Here is an 18,099-nt window from a genome sequence, read left to right as displayed (position 1 = left end):
TGATAAATATTCAACAAAATCTAAATTAAATAATTCCATTCATCTTGAGGTCACCATCTCTAAGACTGTTTCAAAATATTTGTGTATAAAAGAGATAGGGAGGGGGATGAGGGAACCCTGCTTCTTAGACCAAAATTACTGAATCACTGCATTAATGAACACAACTTTTTTATTTTTCAAGTTCAGTGAAAGAATGCCATCTATGCAAAATTTTGATCCCACATTACAAAATAATTACATGATAATTACATGAGCATTAAGATGTCTACCCCCCGAGTAAAGCCACTGCACCCAACCGCTAACTAAGGCAGGCCTGGAATGTTTCAGCTTATTAAGGAGAAATCCAGCATTGAGCAAAACCTCCAGCTGAAGCAGATTTCCACTCTTTTACTCCTCTGATTTCTAATTAATAATTAAAACATGTTCCTTTCTTTGGAAACCCAATTAGACTTGCGCATCAGCCTGAAAACAAACTTTTTTTAGTAGCTAAGCTACTTCTCATGGTTTAATGGGGTGGCAGAAGTGTTTTCTACACAGCTCCACTGACACAATTCATTTATTTCTTTCCATTCTACAATGGATATTGTAATCCATCCCCAACAATATAAACATTACATTTGCACAGCTAATTAGGATGTTGGCAGTATGAATTAGTGACCCTCTGATTTCTTCCAGTCAGGGCCGCCCCTGCTGTCTGCACTCCTTAGGATTCACAATTAGGTAATTATATTTTCAGCATCTTTTTTTCCTCTCTAATGCTACCTCTTTCCTCACATTCAGTATGACCATATGCACCAAATGAAGAGTTGTGTAGTTTATTTTGGGGTGGGGAGTAGGGGAAGGAAGGGAGGGAGAGACACAAAGCGTCACATTCAATCCTTTGCCCTATCAATCTCTGCTAAGTCGGTATCAGAGAATGATAGAGGGTCTGTGAGACTGCAAATTGTCTCCATAAATGTTTTAAAGAAGTGATTATGCAGAGTGGGTAGGAGATATATTCTGACTGGGAATGAAGCAAAAGGAAAGAGGGACAAAATAAATAAATTCTCATCTCTGGGTATAGTGGGCTGGTACTGAACCTCCATGCAGGGCTGCGGTCACCGAGCTGTCCCCAGCCACAGGATGATGACAAATTGGAGAGAATTCAGAACAAGGCAACAGAAGTGATTAATGGGCTGGATGGACTGATTTATGAGGAAAGGTTAAAAGGTCTGATTATATGTATCTTTGTTAAAGAACAGCTAAGGAAGGTGCAGGAACTGCTTCCAAGGGGTTCATGCACAGTAAACACCATCACTGCATTCCACTGAGCATTTGGGAAGGGCAGGAGGAGAGAAGAAAGCACAATTTTATGCTAGACACTAGGAAAATATCTGCAGTAAATGTTAGAAAAGAACTGTTTCCAACAGGAAGGACTAGAAACCTCACCATCTGAGAGCTGTAATGGACAAAGCACTAAGAAAATACACTGCAGGGGATAATGTCTGTTTTAATGTTGATGCTTGTTTAACTCACTGACTAATGTACACTATGGAGACATAGCATCTTTATTAAAGCACAGACTATATCTCCGAGTCCTCTGCTGTGAAAAGTTCTCCATTAAAATCACTTATTACTAGGGGCACTGGAAACATTTTGGGCCAAGTATGTGCCACTCCATATCAGCTCCCAATCCACAGCTGAGGAATCCAGAGGATTCAAGAGTACCAGTGAGGGCAAAGTAAATCTTTCACTTCTCAAATATTAACCCAGCATTTTATAAGTTCTGTAATCCAAACAAACAAAATCCACCATCCCCCAACCTAGACCACTTTGCAGAATAAAACTGTCCTCTAATTTCTTCTTTAAATATGGAATCATTTTATGTCCTAGAAAATCAAATGTTTAAGAGCAAGTTAACCTTGGCATTTGTGTGACTGAAGAACAAAAATAAATCAAGATTACTAAACTATTAGGAGTAATGAACCCAATACTACTTATACCCAAGTAAATTAGAAATCCTGCCATTGAATTAAGCCAATGGAAATATATTTAAGCAGAAACTGGTATAAATTAGCAGAAGACCAAGCCAAACATAACCAGAGTGACACATTTCCAGGCCATGTGCAGAGCTCAAACCAGGAAAAATAATTTACAATCAGCTCATGGAGACAGGAAGCAATGATGGCAGGCACAGAGGCTCCATGGCTGCTGTAGCTCGAGCAAGCAAAGCTGGAAAATCCACGCGGTGCTGGCCCTCCCCACAACTCGCAACAGAAACCAGCCCAGACTGCAGCACTATTGGCAAATCATTGTTTGAAGAGTAATTCCAGCTCCAACTGCGCCCTGCCACTATTCACAAATACAGCTATACATATTGCCTGTAGAGACGTGAAACATTTCAACTTCTGCAGCGGCCTGTCCATCATCCTTCCCATGCACAGGGCTACACACAGCCTGAAGCCAGCACAGCTGGACCTCCAGGTGCCAGATTAGGAGAAACCGAAAAGGTCTTTTTCCAAGAAAAATACAACACTCCTTCCCCCTCTCCCTGCTCACGTGCATGGGTGAGAACTAAGCAGGCTTGAGGGGCTTTATTTATTCCCTGCTAAAAAACCATTAAGCTCTACTGTACAGATCCAAGTCTGCCAAATTCTGTCACTTCATGCTTTGGATGTAAATTATAAAAAGAGACCAGGGGAAAAAATACAGTAGAAAACAGATGCTCTGGATTACAGTGCTGGGGTTTTTTTTCCAAAACTACCATTTCCTTTATAGTTTCATTTATTTGGTAAGCAGAGGAGCATGACATGCTCACTGCCATAAAAGGGAAGACAATGGCTTTCCCAACCTTTGACATTTAAATTGATTTCCTTCCTCAATGAAGAGACAAAACCCCTTCCCTTTGACAAACTAGGCTCCCCTGCTAGACAAGGAGCAGCACACAACAGTCAATAACACATCAGCAGCACTGTCTGTCTCCATGTTCTGTTAACATTCCTAACTACATTAGAAAGGTAAGAAACTCCATCGCTTTGTGCCTCAGTTTCCCCATCCATGAAATAAGAAACATAATACCGCACTGCTTCACAAAATTTGTTTAAAATGTTCCTGTGAAATGAACCTGCCTCAACAAGCAAGTAACTCAAATTGAGCTTTCAATTGATACCCCTAATGCTCAACTGAACTTTGAGTTCAGCTTCTCAATTGACACCACTAAAAACATTTACACAAAAGCTTCACACAGCCATGAAACTGAAGCCTCTTGTGTAGTTTACAGTACATTGAATCACTATACATCAGCACAAGTTTCGTGGCTCTTAGGCCAGGCTGTGGAAAGCACCGAGAGCAGAAAACCCTGATAAAAATCTGAAACTAAAACCTCAGCCCTACTGCAACTACCAACTCACAAAACCTACATCTTACAGCATTGTTGATTTGTCTTAAACTGACCAAAGTTTGTAGTTCAGAAGGGAAGTTGGAAAGTACTGAAAGTCTCTCATCAAAGTTTTGAATGTCATTTGAATTTGAGATTTGTTATGTTCAGCTTTAACTAGTCACTGGGTTTGTCACTAGTTCACTGCAGCAGAAACTCAGTGATGCATTAAACACCTTTCGGTACTAAATTCAAAACAGTTTCTCTTTTACTAAGACTGCAGCCATGCTGCCTTGTTCATTCAGCTTCTGATTCAAAAAAATCTTAGCCCCAGAAAGAGTTAAAAATCTTTAAATTTGCCTTTGGTTCTTGTTTTATGTGCTTATTTCCAGAGCATTTCCAAATTGTATTAGTTTAACAGACTAGTGTATCTAAATCTTTTTAGCCACATACATCACTCACCAGCATGATTTTATTACAAGGGCTATGTTATTAAAGCTTAACCTTGCACTCAGTCACTAATCAAAAACAATTCAAGAAAGCAAATCAAATGTTCCAACTTAACTAAAATCTCCTCCCTTTAAGCAACAAATAAAGCCTGGCTGGCTTGCAGGGAAACTTCCATGCATCAGCATCAGCTCACTCAAATCAGGCACGTTTCTTAAGTCTAAATTTAGCTGCTTGTATTTCTTCAGAACTTTAATTCCTGAATATTGTGTTGAACCTACTGAGACTGTTGAAGTGCCAGATCTTAAGGCTGCAGTCATATTGAGATTCCTTTATGGCAAATACAAGAAGCAAAGTTGCTGTAGCACACAGGCAAGCAGTTGGGAACAAACACACCAGCAAAAGGATCAGGCATTCAGAAGCCGAGATTCATCTTCCAGTCGTGCTGGCAATGCTGAATCTCACCTATGTGCCAGTGAGGAGTAGTTAAGCTACTTAACCAGCTGAAGAGAAAATGATTGTACATACATAAAGGAAGGTTGATTTCGTGGAGACACCTCTTAGGTTTTCAAATCCCTCCTTCACTGGAAGTAGAATCAATCAATGAGCACTCATTTTTGGACAGGATGAGACCATGACTTCACTCGGAAAAGAGGAGCTCCTGAAACTCTGCTGTGCCAGCGAGGTGCCCCAGCAGTGGGGACACCTGCAGGGACACCTGTGTCCTCTCTGTGCTGGAACAGGCTCTGAGGCACAGCAGGTGGACAGGTTTCACCCATGGATAACCAATCCTCATCGCCTGGAAAGGCGAGCGCGGCACAGGCGCTGCCGCTTTCACCGCTTCTTGTGACAGAAGACGGAGCAACTTCTGCTTTGCAAGAGCAAGTTTAAAATTTATATTATAACACTGAATCCACCAAAGCTGCCAAGAGACATTGAACTCATGGGATCTGTGAAAGTTTTTCACACCTGTGTTTTTCTCCTGTGCCTAATATTATGGGAGGCATTTTGGAGGGTTTTACAATGCAAGTTTCAATGAGACACTTACAGTCTCCCTCAGGCAAATTGTCACAGCTGCAGAGGTCTGCTACCCAGCTGCCAATCAAGGCAGGCAGGGAGTATGTGCAGTGAAATCACAAAAAAGGCAGGCTTCATTAGACTGCTGAAACCTAACTAGAGGCTATCTGGGCGTGCTTGAGCCCTTAAAACAGGTTTGCTTTAGAAAGAGGGGTTTTTTGTTCCTTTCCAAGTGAAGAAAGGGCCCTAGTACTCATTGAGGAATGTATTGGTGCCAACTTTCCCCTTTGCAATTTCAATGTTTGTTTTCTCTGTCTAAAAAAAGAAATTACATCGCCCTACAAGCTTCTATTATTAGATTAGCTGATATAGCTGGAAAAAGTGGACAAGATTACAGGTTCCACATCCCTTTGCCAGGTCTCAGAAGTGTGTCTACTTTTCCCAACTCTAGAAGCTGCTCCAGTGAAATATTCCTTTCTACAACCTTTCCTTCCCTTATTTCCTTAAAGCACCCCAGCTACAAAACCACTGGCACTAAAGACCAACTGTGCTGGAAGAACTGGAAGAGAATTTTTCCTCCTTCACGCCTAACAGAAATATTCTGAGGGAACCAAACGCATTTAGTAAAAATAAAAAGAAAAAAGAGCTCTACAGACAAGGACAAACACACAGAAGTTCAGCCCAAATAATGTTCAAGTGGGAAATTTAAAAGCACATGGAAACAAGTGGCATATTGTAAGCCATTTAACAAAGTTAATTTTAGGTATTCACTACATCTGGTCTTGGCCCTTATTCAGCAAGCTATTTAAGCATGTGCTCAGGTTTAAGCAAGTGCAGGCTGAAAAGCCTACGTGTCCCATCACGTGCTCCAGTTGGGCATCTGCTGAACTACTTTGCTGATCCAGGACCATAACATATAATAAGAATTGCCCTGAAAGTTATCTAATTAACAGCTGTTGTTTTAAGAACTACACAAATGTAACGCACATTTTATGTCCCTGAAAAAGCAGGTGTCATGAAGGCATAAATCCACATCTAAAACTGTTTCAGACACAAAGCCCCTTATGCAGATACGTTTTGTGAATGAAAAGAAAAATGTAGGCTTTAAACTAAAACATAATCAAGACTCATCGAGCTGCCTCTGTCCATTACCACATTTAATCTTTGTTATCCTCGCTGCTTCTTTGTTATTTCTGACAATTTGTTATATTTTGCCTCTAATTGATTCTACCAGGAAAATGTTAGGATTTTTCTTTTTTAATTTGTGCCCACTTAGGTCTTCTTTTGAACACAAAAACCAGTGACATGATGTTCAAACATTAATGTTTAAGTGGCTTAGCAGCCGACCTATAGTTTTTCAAATTTTCAGATAATCACAAATCCTACTAAAATAAAAGGCACTGGGGAAAGCTGAGCTCCCCCTCCACGCCGCGGGTGCCTCGGGACCTGAAGTTTGAAAATTCTGGGCTCCCTATTTACAATTACAGCTGCATTTCCCGAGCGGATTGTGCCGTGACGGCTGAACCCTGCAAATGTCACCGGGCCGGCTCGGGCAGGGCGCAGCAGCAGCAGCAGAGCCTTTGTTGCTGGGGCCCGCAGGGAGGAGGTGCCGCCGAGGCAGATGGGGACCGCGGTAATGCGGAGCTCCCCGGGGACAGCCCGGCCCGGGGCTCCGCCAGCACCACCTGCCTCCCTGGGGCTGCGGCGGGCACACGGGGGCTGCCCTGCTGCGGGGACTCGGGGCCATTGTGCTGCCCAACACGGCTGTGCCACCCCACAAAGCACGGCACGGGGGGTCACATGTGCAAAGCATGGTACGAGGGGTCACATGTGCCACTCCCCAAAGCATGGCATGGGGGGTCACATGTGCCACCCCCCAAAAGCATGGCACGGGGGGCCCTGTGTTCCACCCCCCAAAGCATGGCATGGGGGATCACATGTGCCACTCCCCTAAGCATGGCACAGGGGGTCACCCCACACACAGCCTGGCAGGGGACTGTCCCCCCAGGTGGCTGGCAGAGGGGTTCCTGCTCATGCCACATCTGATGGTGCCACCCACCCTGGCTGCAGGGCAGCTGCTTGGTTTGTGTGTCCCGTGAGGAGGAGGGAGCACACAGAGACATGCTGGGCTTCTGTGATTTCAAGACAACATTAAGAACCTTTAAGAACCTTCAGCCCTTCTCTCCTGCTAATGTTACTAATAACCTCCATATTGTCATCTATCTTACCTGAGCTAACAGTTTATAAACCACCACCTGCAGCTTGTCCCTTATAGTTTATTAACATACACTAATAAACAGTATGCTTCACTCCCACTGTGCTGCCAAGTGAAGCCAGTCAGAATAACTGCATTAGCTTTACTGTTCTTTCTCAGCACATTTTTCCCACATGGGAACAATTAGGACAAACTCCCTCCAGATTATATTTTGAGATCCATCATATTTGCAGGAAAATAATAATAATAATAATAATAATAATAATAATAATAATAATAATAATAATAATAATAATAATCTTTTTCACAAATGCATCTGTAGGCATCTACAGAAAATTAACCTGACTGACGTTACCAAAAGTGATAGGCTCTTAATCTCCTCAGCAGTTCCTCGGCATGGAAAGGGTTAATGCTCCCCAGGCTCTGACTTACACCTATTATGCTCAAGTTTAAAAATAAGATGTGAAAGATGCATTATATAAGGCCAGTACTGCTATCCTGCCCATCTCCTATTTTGGAATTAAAGATCATCATTGCTCACATCAAAGGGGCTGGGTGAGAATAAAAGAAAAGACAGGAACAATGAAAATAGCTACCCGACACGAACCAGATCAAAGGCCCAGGCACAGAAAATGAAGAGCTAGGGGGTCCTTTAATTACTGTCCACATCCTTCAAGTCATGTGGTGAGAAAGAAGAGAAAAAAGTTTTGAAGGCCACTGGGTTTTGTCTTGCTGTGGCTCCTGTTTCCACAGTCTGTGCCAGTTCCCTACAAACTGCTCTGCTTTTTATTTTTTAAAAATTTTTTTTCTTCATTTTATTAAAGTCAAATAGGACTCCTGGACTCCAAAACTCCTCCCTTATGCCAGGAGGAGGAGAGGGAAGGAGGGGTGAGAGGGGCAGTAGTACAGATAGTCTGTAGCAATTGCCTGAAACAATTTCAGGAGGACTGCTCCAGGCAGCGCCCCGGGAGCTGCTTTGGGAAGGAGAGCTCTGGCTACCTGAGGCTAGTCTTTATTTGCCGGCCTCCCGGGTTGAGAAAACTTCAAATTCACATAGGGCACTGCTCCATGGGGCAGCAGATCAAACCTGGCTACTAGCTGTTTGAGCTCAGCAGCAGAAAAAAGGATTGCTCTGGGACTGAGCATAAGTAGAAGCATGATTAAACTTCAAACATACACATCCCTCCCCCCCCTTTTTTTATACACAGCAGACAGTTATGGCTAATATTTCGATATGGACTTTAAAAATATGCTGTAAATAACTTACTCCAGCCTGCTGGCTATGGGCTTAAAAATAATAAAAATTTAAACTAGCTGTATTATTGCAATGAAGTCAAATGTTCAGATTTACATATAATGGATCATTAAGGGAATGTCAAGTTATTTAAAAGGATCTCTTTTTATTTAAGTCTCAAGATTAAAATTCAGATATTTGACCATTGACGGTAGTGACACATCATACCATTTACTTCCTTCCATTTATACTTCAAATGTGGTACATTTCTCTCTAATTACTCCTGACTTATGTTTCACAGAATAGCCAGGGTTGGAAGGGACCTCTGGAGATCATCTAGTCCAACCCCTGAATGTTTATTTTTAAAAAGACAGAATAAAACATGCCATAAGGAAGCAATAGAACAGGGATTTAAAAATTGATGTGGAAGAAACTGACCAAACTTTCTAGGAAGTAACAGTGCTTTGCTCTAATAAAAATATTCTGGAAAAGAAAAGCCCTGGGACGTTCCCAAGAAATTGTATTTGCTAACATAGATGTGAGCAGCGGGCACAGACAGAAGTCACTGAAGAGGAAAATGCCTTCCTGTCTCAGGTCAGTTTGCTTGGGTTTATGCTGTATGCCAAACTAGAGCATGAAAAGCATTCAAACACAATTTTATAGACTTTAGAGAAGGAAGGTCATATCACCAAGACAACATCTAGAAAAGAGGAACACAGGATACAAAGGCATCCTTCTTCCCATCCTATTTACGGCTTGGAAACTGTAGACAAGCAGTAAGGATGATCTTTTAAGAGGCAATTTAGCCTCCAAACTCCAATGAGTGCCAAGTTACTTCATCTTCTTTCTGATGAAAGTTGCCTCCATCTCTTCCTGCTCTTGGACACTAACATGCAGCAAACAGCCGTTCTCAGGAGGCCAGCTGAGGACTAAATTAAGCAGATATAGACTACAAAGCTGCTTTCCAAAGTGGGCATCATGCCTGGGCTCTACATCTGAGCAGCATGCTAGGTACGTGTACCAAGTTCAGTTCGCTGTCTTGCAAACATCCGCCATGGGAACCTTGCCCAAACAAGCCTTCAAAGCTACCCTGGCTCTGGTGGGATCAGCACCACAGCACTGGGACTGGGACACTTGCCTCCTTGTTACAGGTCTCAAAGTACCACATTATCCATTTAGATAGTCTTTTGATTGAGAGAGCTTCCCTTTTGGGCTTAGCCCCAAATGCCAAAAACAGATAAGATGGTTTAAGAAACTCTCCAGGTAAAACATGAAAAGGATGCTTAAGATCCAGCTTCTGACGAATAGCTGCACACAGGGAGCCACAAGGGCTAGGGATATAAACATGGTCAATTAAATGAACTGATTGAAAAGAAATCAGAGATCCCTCTGGGGAAAATCTGACATGTGGTCATACAGCCACTGCAATCTTTTTGGAAGGTGGTAAATGGGGCAAAAGCTGGGAAGAACTGGAGTGCCTTACACATTTGGCAAAAAGTGGTTGTCATAAGGAAGGGCATAATCTTTAAAGGAAATAAAACACAAAGAAACATCCATGATGGGTTCAAAAAGAGGCTCAACCAGCTCACTCAAAGCCTCTTGAAACCTCAGCACTGAGTAGAGAATTCTATTGGGAAAATACAGTAAAGGCTCTTCAGCAAATGTTCTGTCCTTTCCACAGACTGCCCCACAAAATGCACTGGTAGATGCTGAGAAATCTTCCTAAACATTCCAAGATGCATTAACATGAAGGAATCAATTGGAATGCAAACTAATAAGGATGGTGCAGAATAAGGTTCATTTTCTTTTATCTCGTTAAAAAAATACCTACATGCTCATTCATGGGAAGGAATAATTTACTAATAGTTGAGTTATTTTTGATGCATTTGTTCAGACAAGCTCAAGACACAGTGGGATCACAACAGGACTTCCAGAAGCTAAAGATCTGCATGGAGAGTTACCTCCCCTTTGTGTCTTGCCTTTGCATCTTCGAGAGTCCAATGCTGGTGCTGCCCAAGCCATGGTGTGCTTTGTCTGGGCCCTGAGCTCAAGCTCAGATGGAACTGGAGCAGGCTGAGCACACATTCCCTCCTAGATAAGCAGTCTGGAAAGGCCATAAATGTGAATGCAGGCTGTTGAGACAATGCCAGCATATCTAAAAATCAGAGTAATGAGCTCAGGCTGCCGTCACTAGGAGCATGTGTGCCTTTTCCTGCCTCACTTTCTGGAAACCCATGGGTATTCCTGCAAAGGGAGGGACATCCTAAAGTGGTTGCTGACTCTAACCCAAGAGAGGGACATCTTGCAGAGCTAATTGAGTTATTTACCTAGGAACTCAAGCAACATTTGCTGTCGGGATTGATGAATTCTTATTTTGCCTGTGGAAGTCGATCACCTGGTTCTCATCTAACTTTGCTAGAACAGAGCACTACTCATTAAGCTTTTTCAACCTGTACCAGAAACAAAACTCAAACTTCCCATTTTCTTTTTCCTCAGAAGGTTCAATCACAGAGTAATTTAGTTTGGAAAGGATATATGGAGGTCACCTGTATAAAAACTGTTTCTCAAAGTCTCTTACTGCCAGAAGAAAGTCACCAGTCATTTTCAATAACTTTTTTTTTTTGAGGATGCTTTACCAAAAAAATTTCTCTAATAGGCTGGAAGCCCATCTCTCACTGGGTAGAGAAGACACTACCTGCCCATGCTTTCTAGAAGCAGGACATTTGCTTTCTGTGTCTATTTCTATGACAATGTCTCAAGGAAATAATGAGACAGCCACCAATGTTGGAAAAGAAAGCAGAACTCCTGGCCAAAACACTGGAAAGTAAAATCAAGTAGATGCATTTCTTCCTTCTAGTAAGTTTTGGACTTTTTTAAGAGTGGAAGATCTTATCCTCTGCTGAAGTTGTTAATTTCATCTTACATTTCCCACGTCTTCTTCTGAGTCAACTATCTTAGCCTGTGTGTTTCACTTTAGTTGCTGCTTCCAGATCCACTCTACCTTTTACCAGTCTATTCCTCTCCTTCTCTCCCCATGCTTTTTTGACATTTCTCATCTTTCTCTTGGCAGTTCCCACCCTGACTCACATCCTCTGCCCCCATTTCCAGTCCTGTTACTCTAACCTTCCTCTAGAACACAATCTGTCAGCTTCCCCGATTTCAAGACCTTGCTTACCCTCTTTCCATCCTTTCTACATTTCTGTCATCTCCATGGTCAGAGCATACACGTTTATCCCTTCCTGAAGTCATTAACTTTCCTTGCCAACTGTTGTGTCCACTAGCTCTGTAAACCCAAGACCAGGGACAATGGGGGCTATAAAAGCAATATATAACAGAGCATCAGTGCATGGCAATGGGGAGACTGCTGCCTACACAATGAAGATCTGGAAAAAAAAAAACCAAAAAACCAAAAACTGTCAAAATTACAAGACCTAGGTGAATTTAACACACATTCAAAGATTAGGGGGAAAAAATTAAAGATTATGTGCTTCAGAAAGGCACTAGTGCTCAGCTAACACTCCTTAAACCTGGTACTACCAGAGCTGAAAGAACAATTTCACAAGTCTCCTGCACACTTGAATACAACTAAAAGACAAAGCAGAAGTCTGATGCTTCTCAATGGCTATGCACACTGCTCCAGTGTTCACATGGCTACCTCAACATAAAGTACCTGATGCCTTACTGAACCTGCCTACTTGTCCTGTATGAGAACCAGTCATACTGATCATTTTTGTATGACAAGTTCTCTCAAAACCTTGAAGTTTTTCAATTCTAAAACATGTTTAAAGATTCATGTGAGCTCCTAATGCAACTACAAACCTGATGAAATCTGCTGCCAATCTGATAATTTCCTTTTGAGTTTAACTCAAATATATTCCTGCATGCCTCCACAGAATCAACTTAAAATAACCTGGTGAATTTCGTCCTTATTCTCCAGGGCAGGTATAGTGTTCTAGCTGTGACTTGAGCGAAGCTCTGTGAGTTATATGGCAAGAACAACCCCATTGTCAGAGCAGTCACCTGAAAATCATGCTAATACCTTAGTGACACTTTGGTAATAGGTGTAACATTCACCCAGGAATGGAAAAAGACCTGGGCTGCATGGCCACACAGGCCTGTACAAAAGCAGGGAAAAGGAAATGCTCCAGGAAAAGCAGGAGTTGTTTCACTCACAAATGTCCCAAGCTCTTAACAAAGGGATAGAAATCATTTCGGTGATGCTTTCCTCTCCACTCTTCCCTTTTCTGCTCCCTCCACGCTGACATTTCCTTTCTTGCTGCCACCTCCCAAGCAGCTGCTACCCTGTTACTGCTCTCCTACCTTCACTGCTTTGAGAATTCACCCAAAGTGTGTCCTTTATCTCCCACTGTACACTTAAAAGCTAGGATACAGCAAAACAAGCATACAGGTCTGTTTCCCAGCAAACTACTGTCTTCAAGGTATCTTAACTCACCCTGGTATTTGCAGGCTGTCCCTCAGCCTCCTTCCCTCCGTCCCCAGAGGTACCGGCCCCGCTGTGTCCCCGACACGGTGCCAGCCACTGCTTCCCACCCTGCCACCACTGACTGCTGCCTCACCTCGCCTTCCCCTTCACGCCCCCTGCACCCCAGACACACGGGTGGGCAGGGGGGCAGTCCCACCTCAGCACGGGGAGCGCAGCGCGTCCGTCCCGCAGCGGCGGCTGGGCTGTGCCTCGCACACTGCGCTGAGGGTGACACAGGAAAACCAGCAGCCACCAATGCGCCTGGGCCCGTGAGAGCACAGCCAGCCCTGCTCTTTGTTTCGCTTTTAGGTTCAAACCTGCCCTCTTTGCATTTCAGAACTTGGTTCACCAGAGGCCAGCTCCTCCAGCTGCCTGCGACTGCCTGTGCCCTACAGACTGGCTCACACCCCAAAACTCAGCATTGCACCAGCACAGGAGTAATTTTTTAAATCTTTCCAGCAGAAGCTGGTTTTGTCCTTTCCCCACACCCCTCCCAGGCAGGGCTGGTGGCTCAGCCCAGAGTGCTCGATGCCAGCACAGGCTGGCAGCAGCCCTGCTGGCAGCAATGGGCCTCAGCATAGAGGAGCACAGAGGTGGGCAGGTGCTGAGTGGGTGCACCTTATCTCCGTGAATTTTACTCACTTGTAACTATCCAAATGACCTCACAGTACTTTTGCTTTGGCAGTTGCCCTCCAAATTGCTGTCAGCGCTTCTGAGATCAACAGGCTGAGCACACTGGCCAGGCTGGGAGGAGGATGAAAGGGGTGCTACCAAGCACTGTTCTAGTCTAAAAACATCTGACTGCCTAGGAGCAGCTCACCAGCTGTATTTGAGGTGGAAAAGGACAGTGTCACCTGCCAGTCATACCACAGCGGATAAAGAGACAAGACCACATTACAGCTGTGGGTTTAATTATACTGGAAACCTGAAAAGACAAAGAGGGAAGGATGGCAACAGTAACCCAGTAGGCTCTCAAGCCTATAAGAAAAAAGAAAAAAACTCTTTCTACACAAGGTGCCTCTAATCTGAGCCATAGCTGACCAGCAATGGTTGTGCTGGCATTAGGCCAAAATTTTTACATGGTTCCTTCAAGAAAGTCATCTTTCTTCACAGCTGACTTGTCCCTTTCATAACCAGTGGTCATGACAAGGCAGATTACCAGCTCTTTCAGCAGAGGAGACCTATTAATCTGTTTGATAGGATATCAGGATACCCTGCTCCTGCCCAAACAGACAGCAAATGTTCCACCCTTCCACTAGTTGGGAAGAAATCCCAAGAATCTGGCCCACACATAAAGAAACGTTCTGTTCCCATTCTGAGGAAAACATGACAGAGCTCTAGTGAAAATCCCAACTTCTTCATGATTAGATAAACCACAGCGTCTTACCTCAATAAGGCCTGTTCATTTTCCTAGTACATCCATACATACACTTGTTCCAGGATGGGATCCAACAAAATCACTGCAAAAGTGGGTTGGTTAATTTTTATTTCCCAGGTTAAGGTTGGGTGGTTTTTTTCCTGGCCAACGTTTGATCTCTCTGGCACTACAATACTGCTTGCCTGCCCACCCTTCACAGTGCCTATATGGGAAGAAGAATACACTGCTAGAGCTTGCAAGGTTCATTTAAGATACACAATACGCTAATACAGTCTGTTAAGTCATAGAGAATGATTTTTAAAACAAGCAAAGAAATGTCCTCCACTAAAGAAAGAAAACTCTAATGTGTGGAAAAAATGCCAGTTTAGGTCTGTGGTGTCATGGTCCACAGGGGAGGCTTTTCCACCCTCAATACTAATTATGTGCTGGGCAAGATACAGCACTATACATTAAGCACTATATCTGATCAAGCAGAAGACTTTTTTAAATGGTTTACTAGCTATTAGGTATCCTGCACTCTACACGCTGTGCTGACATAAGATTTTACTGCTTGCAGATGCAATTGCCAAAGACTAAAAGGTTTTATTTTCTCAAACCACACAAACTATATTACTACTCCTGAATGCTACATTAGGGGGAATCCCCTTAGAAGAAAAATTTGTGGCTGGCAAGTTGCTAGTGAAAAATATCCAAACTGGCTAAACTAAACCTTCAAAGCAACCAATACAAAAATACAAATGGCATCAATCTCTGTCTTTCTTTACATCTATCTTGAGCTGTGGGGTATGGGAGCAGGAGAGGAAGAAGGGCTGCAGAAATGCCCAATGTGTGGACACTGTACAACTCAGTCCCCTGACAATCCCCTTCTCTGGTGTCACTATCTGCTGGCTTTGTGGGCAAAATTGACCGCTGGTCGCTGGTAGCCAGCACACACAGCCTGGCGACCTGAAAAGGCCATTGATTTTCCCTGTCCTTAAGAGCACGCTCTGCTGAGCTTGGAACCGTGTGCTCGTAACTTTAAGGGGGTGCGTTTTGTTTAATTGTGCCTTTTCTTGGCCTGAATTTCCCCCAAAAAGCTGAAGAGGGCATGTGCTTATTATCTTTTAGTGCAGCATGTGCTCGGTGCAACCTGAGCTCTTCGGATACCTCGGTCTGAAAATTAGAAAAAAAAAAAATTAATTGCGAGGAAAAACAAGGCTGCTCTGCGACTTTGATTCAATCAATTACCATTATCTTGCAGCGCAGCCCTCCCCGCCGCCCCCGGACCAGTTGTGTTTAACTTTCCTCGCCAGCCGCGGCCCCGCAGCGCGCTGGCGGAGCGGCGCTGCCGGCTGCGCTCCCGCGCGGGGCCCTTATCAGCCGCTCCCAGTCAGCGCCGGCCCCGCACAGCTGGCAGGGACCCCCTCCGTCCCCGCCTTATCTGCCAGCGCAGCCCCGGCCGGGCCGGGAGGGGCCCGCGGCCGCCCCCGGCCTCCCCTGGCCGGGCCGGGCTCTGCCGCCGGCCGCCCCGCTCCCGCCGAGCCTCCTCCGGCGAGCCCGAGCCGTCTGAAGAGAGGCAGGAACAAAACCGCAAATTTAGATTAATAAAGCATTTGTTGATTCTACAGAAACTTAGCAGGCCCCTAAGAAATCCACCAGAGACCTGTGCAGCTCCAGTAATTTTCTGTTATATTATCTTTCTTGTAAAATACTTCCCCAGACAGAGCCCCCAAAGGGGCTCAAATATCACTGTGACTAACCGAAATCAATGTGCACTCACCTATTGACATTTTTACATAGTTTTTGGATTTAGTATCCGGCCCAAAACACAATCAAATCTTCTGCCAAGGAAATAACAGGCACTTAGCTAGTCAGCTATTAGTGTTACAAAGGAAAAAATGTGGGCACCCAAGGGAGATGGGAGAGACGGCATTGACGTCAGGGGTAATTGGGTGTCTGAGAGAAATTGCCAACGGCTGGCCAAAACCCCCAGAGGCCCACACAAAGCCGAGCTGCAACTCTAATAAAGGAAAGTAAATTCTAGAAAGGGGCTTTGCTGCAAAGAAGCCTAGCAGGAACCAAAAATATCTCCCACATACACAAACACATACACACAAATAAAAAATACAAAATATGTTTAGGAGCTCTCTTTCGCACATCTGGTTTAAGCTAAAGTGCTTTCTACTTTTTTCTTTTTTTTTTTTCCAGGACCACATGGATTTTTATGTTGTACCGTATGTTCAACATCTATTTTTATAAACAGAATTCAGGGCTTTAAAGAAACTTATTTTTAATCATGTGGCTTTAAACTGCAATCTCTCTGGCACCCACTCTGGCACCATTAAAAACAGTTTGGTCTTTTCTTTAAAAATCCCTGAACTTCCAAGAAGAACAACAAGCACGGTGGAGCCATTGGAGGGCCATGGCTAAGGAGCTGTCCGACTGGTAAATCTGTGTTTGCACACCAAACACCTCCCCATCACCTGTACCTAGCTTTGTGTTTCACTGACAAAACTCCCTTCCCACTCCCTCCTCCCCTAATGCAGGAAACCTGAGAGAAAAGATTTCAGATCAGACACCCTGGGCAGAGTTTAGGGAGGACCTGGAGGCTGTAGCCTACTCTTTCCACTCATCCAGATCCCTGTCATAGCAATATAGACCCACTGTCCTCATGACACTCCACCACAGATGAAGAATAAAGTGGATTTGGTCAGTTCTTACTAAGACCAGTGTGTCTCCACCCCCGTTCACCTCCCCCCCACCTCCCCCATTCTATTATATGCCTCACACAATAAGACCCAAACATCTCGTCACTAAATGCATTATAAAACTCAGATTGGTATTTGCCAGCATGATAAACTGCTTTTTGTCTTCTACACTAAATGCAAAAATGCTTTTTAATAGGTAGTTTAGAGTTTCAGCAAAGTTTCAAGAATAACAAGATGATCAAGAACTTAATAGGTTCAAACCTGCTATTACACCTGGCTGTGTCCCCAGCATAACTATCATCATCTGGAATCTATGGGGGTCCCTGTAAGCCCATCAAGTGAGTGTTAGCAATTTCACTTACAAGCTGCCCTCCACCCAACCAAAGAGCAGAGGAGGTAGAATCAGGTTAGAGAGAGGCTGAGGTACAAACAAAATGGCCACACACAAAGCACAAAGGCCTCCTTAAGCACCACAGCACCAAGGGCATAAAGAAGTCTTTAACAATACACATATAAAATAGAGCTAAGTTTGAAAAGATCACAAGTGCTTGATCGTAAAATTGCATTGCAGAGAACAAAATGATTATTGCTCTCAGAGAAGGAAGAGGGCTATTAACACAAAGAAACTCTCTAAGAAATGTAAATACAAAAACCTACACAGAAAGCAGATGCAAACAAAAAAAGTCCCAGACCTTGGGATGTAAAGGGGAAATTTCTTCATCTCGTGCTGGTGAGCCCAAGTCTTGCAGAGGATGCCATTCATATGGAAGAGGGTCTGGAAAGGGGAACGTGGGCCACAAGGGCAAAGGGGGAGTGGTGTGGGGGGAGAGCATCTCCACTACCTCCATTATTTCTTGATGGCAAATCCACAACCATTGCTCAGGCCTCCAAGTGTTAGATGGGAGAGGCAAGCATTCTTCCCCCTTCACTTTCTACTGTGCTTACAGTTCACATCAGAGAAAGGGCAATTAAAACCACTGGACTGGCTCAGTAATATCATGTCCCTGACAGCACCATCAGAAACATTCAGCAAGTAGTTTCTATCCTGAAGTTCACATAGTTAACAGTTTTATTGTGCAAATATTGCAACGAGAGTTTTTTCAGAATTCTACCCTAATTTTTAAGAAAATACAAGAACACATCCTGTAGCAAAGTAAGTACAGGAGCATGACATACGAATAAAATTATTCACACCAAAGCACAAAAAAGCAGCCTCTCCTTTATGCTCAATTAAAGCAGTATATGAGTAACAAATGCAAAATGCCATAATATTAAATATTTGT

At 43.7% G+C, this 18,099-nt stretch overlaps 1 protein-coding gene across 6 annotated transcripts in view; it reads right to left on the bottom strand.

The window, feature by feature from the left end:
• The window catches only part of ZNF423 (zinc finger protein 423), a 281,707-nt gene that overhangs the window by 119,331 nt on the left and 144,277 nt on the right, over nt 1–18,099 (bottom strand). The gene's annotated exons all lie outside the window — the stretch shown is intronic.

This window comes from Melozone crissalis, unplaced genomic scaffold, assembly GCF_028551555.1.
Source record: "Melozone crissalis strain CALT ecotype California unplaced genomic scaffold, PUWL_Pcris_2 ptg000007l_1, whole genome shotgun sequence".
NCBI classification, from domain to species: domain Eukaryota; kingdom Metazoa; phylum Chordata; class Aves; order Passeriformes; family Passerellidae; genus Melozone; species Melozone crissalis.
The sequence above is the reverse complement of the archived record's forward strand: the minus strand, read 5'-3'. Positions and strand labels throughout refer to the sequence as shown.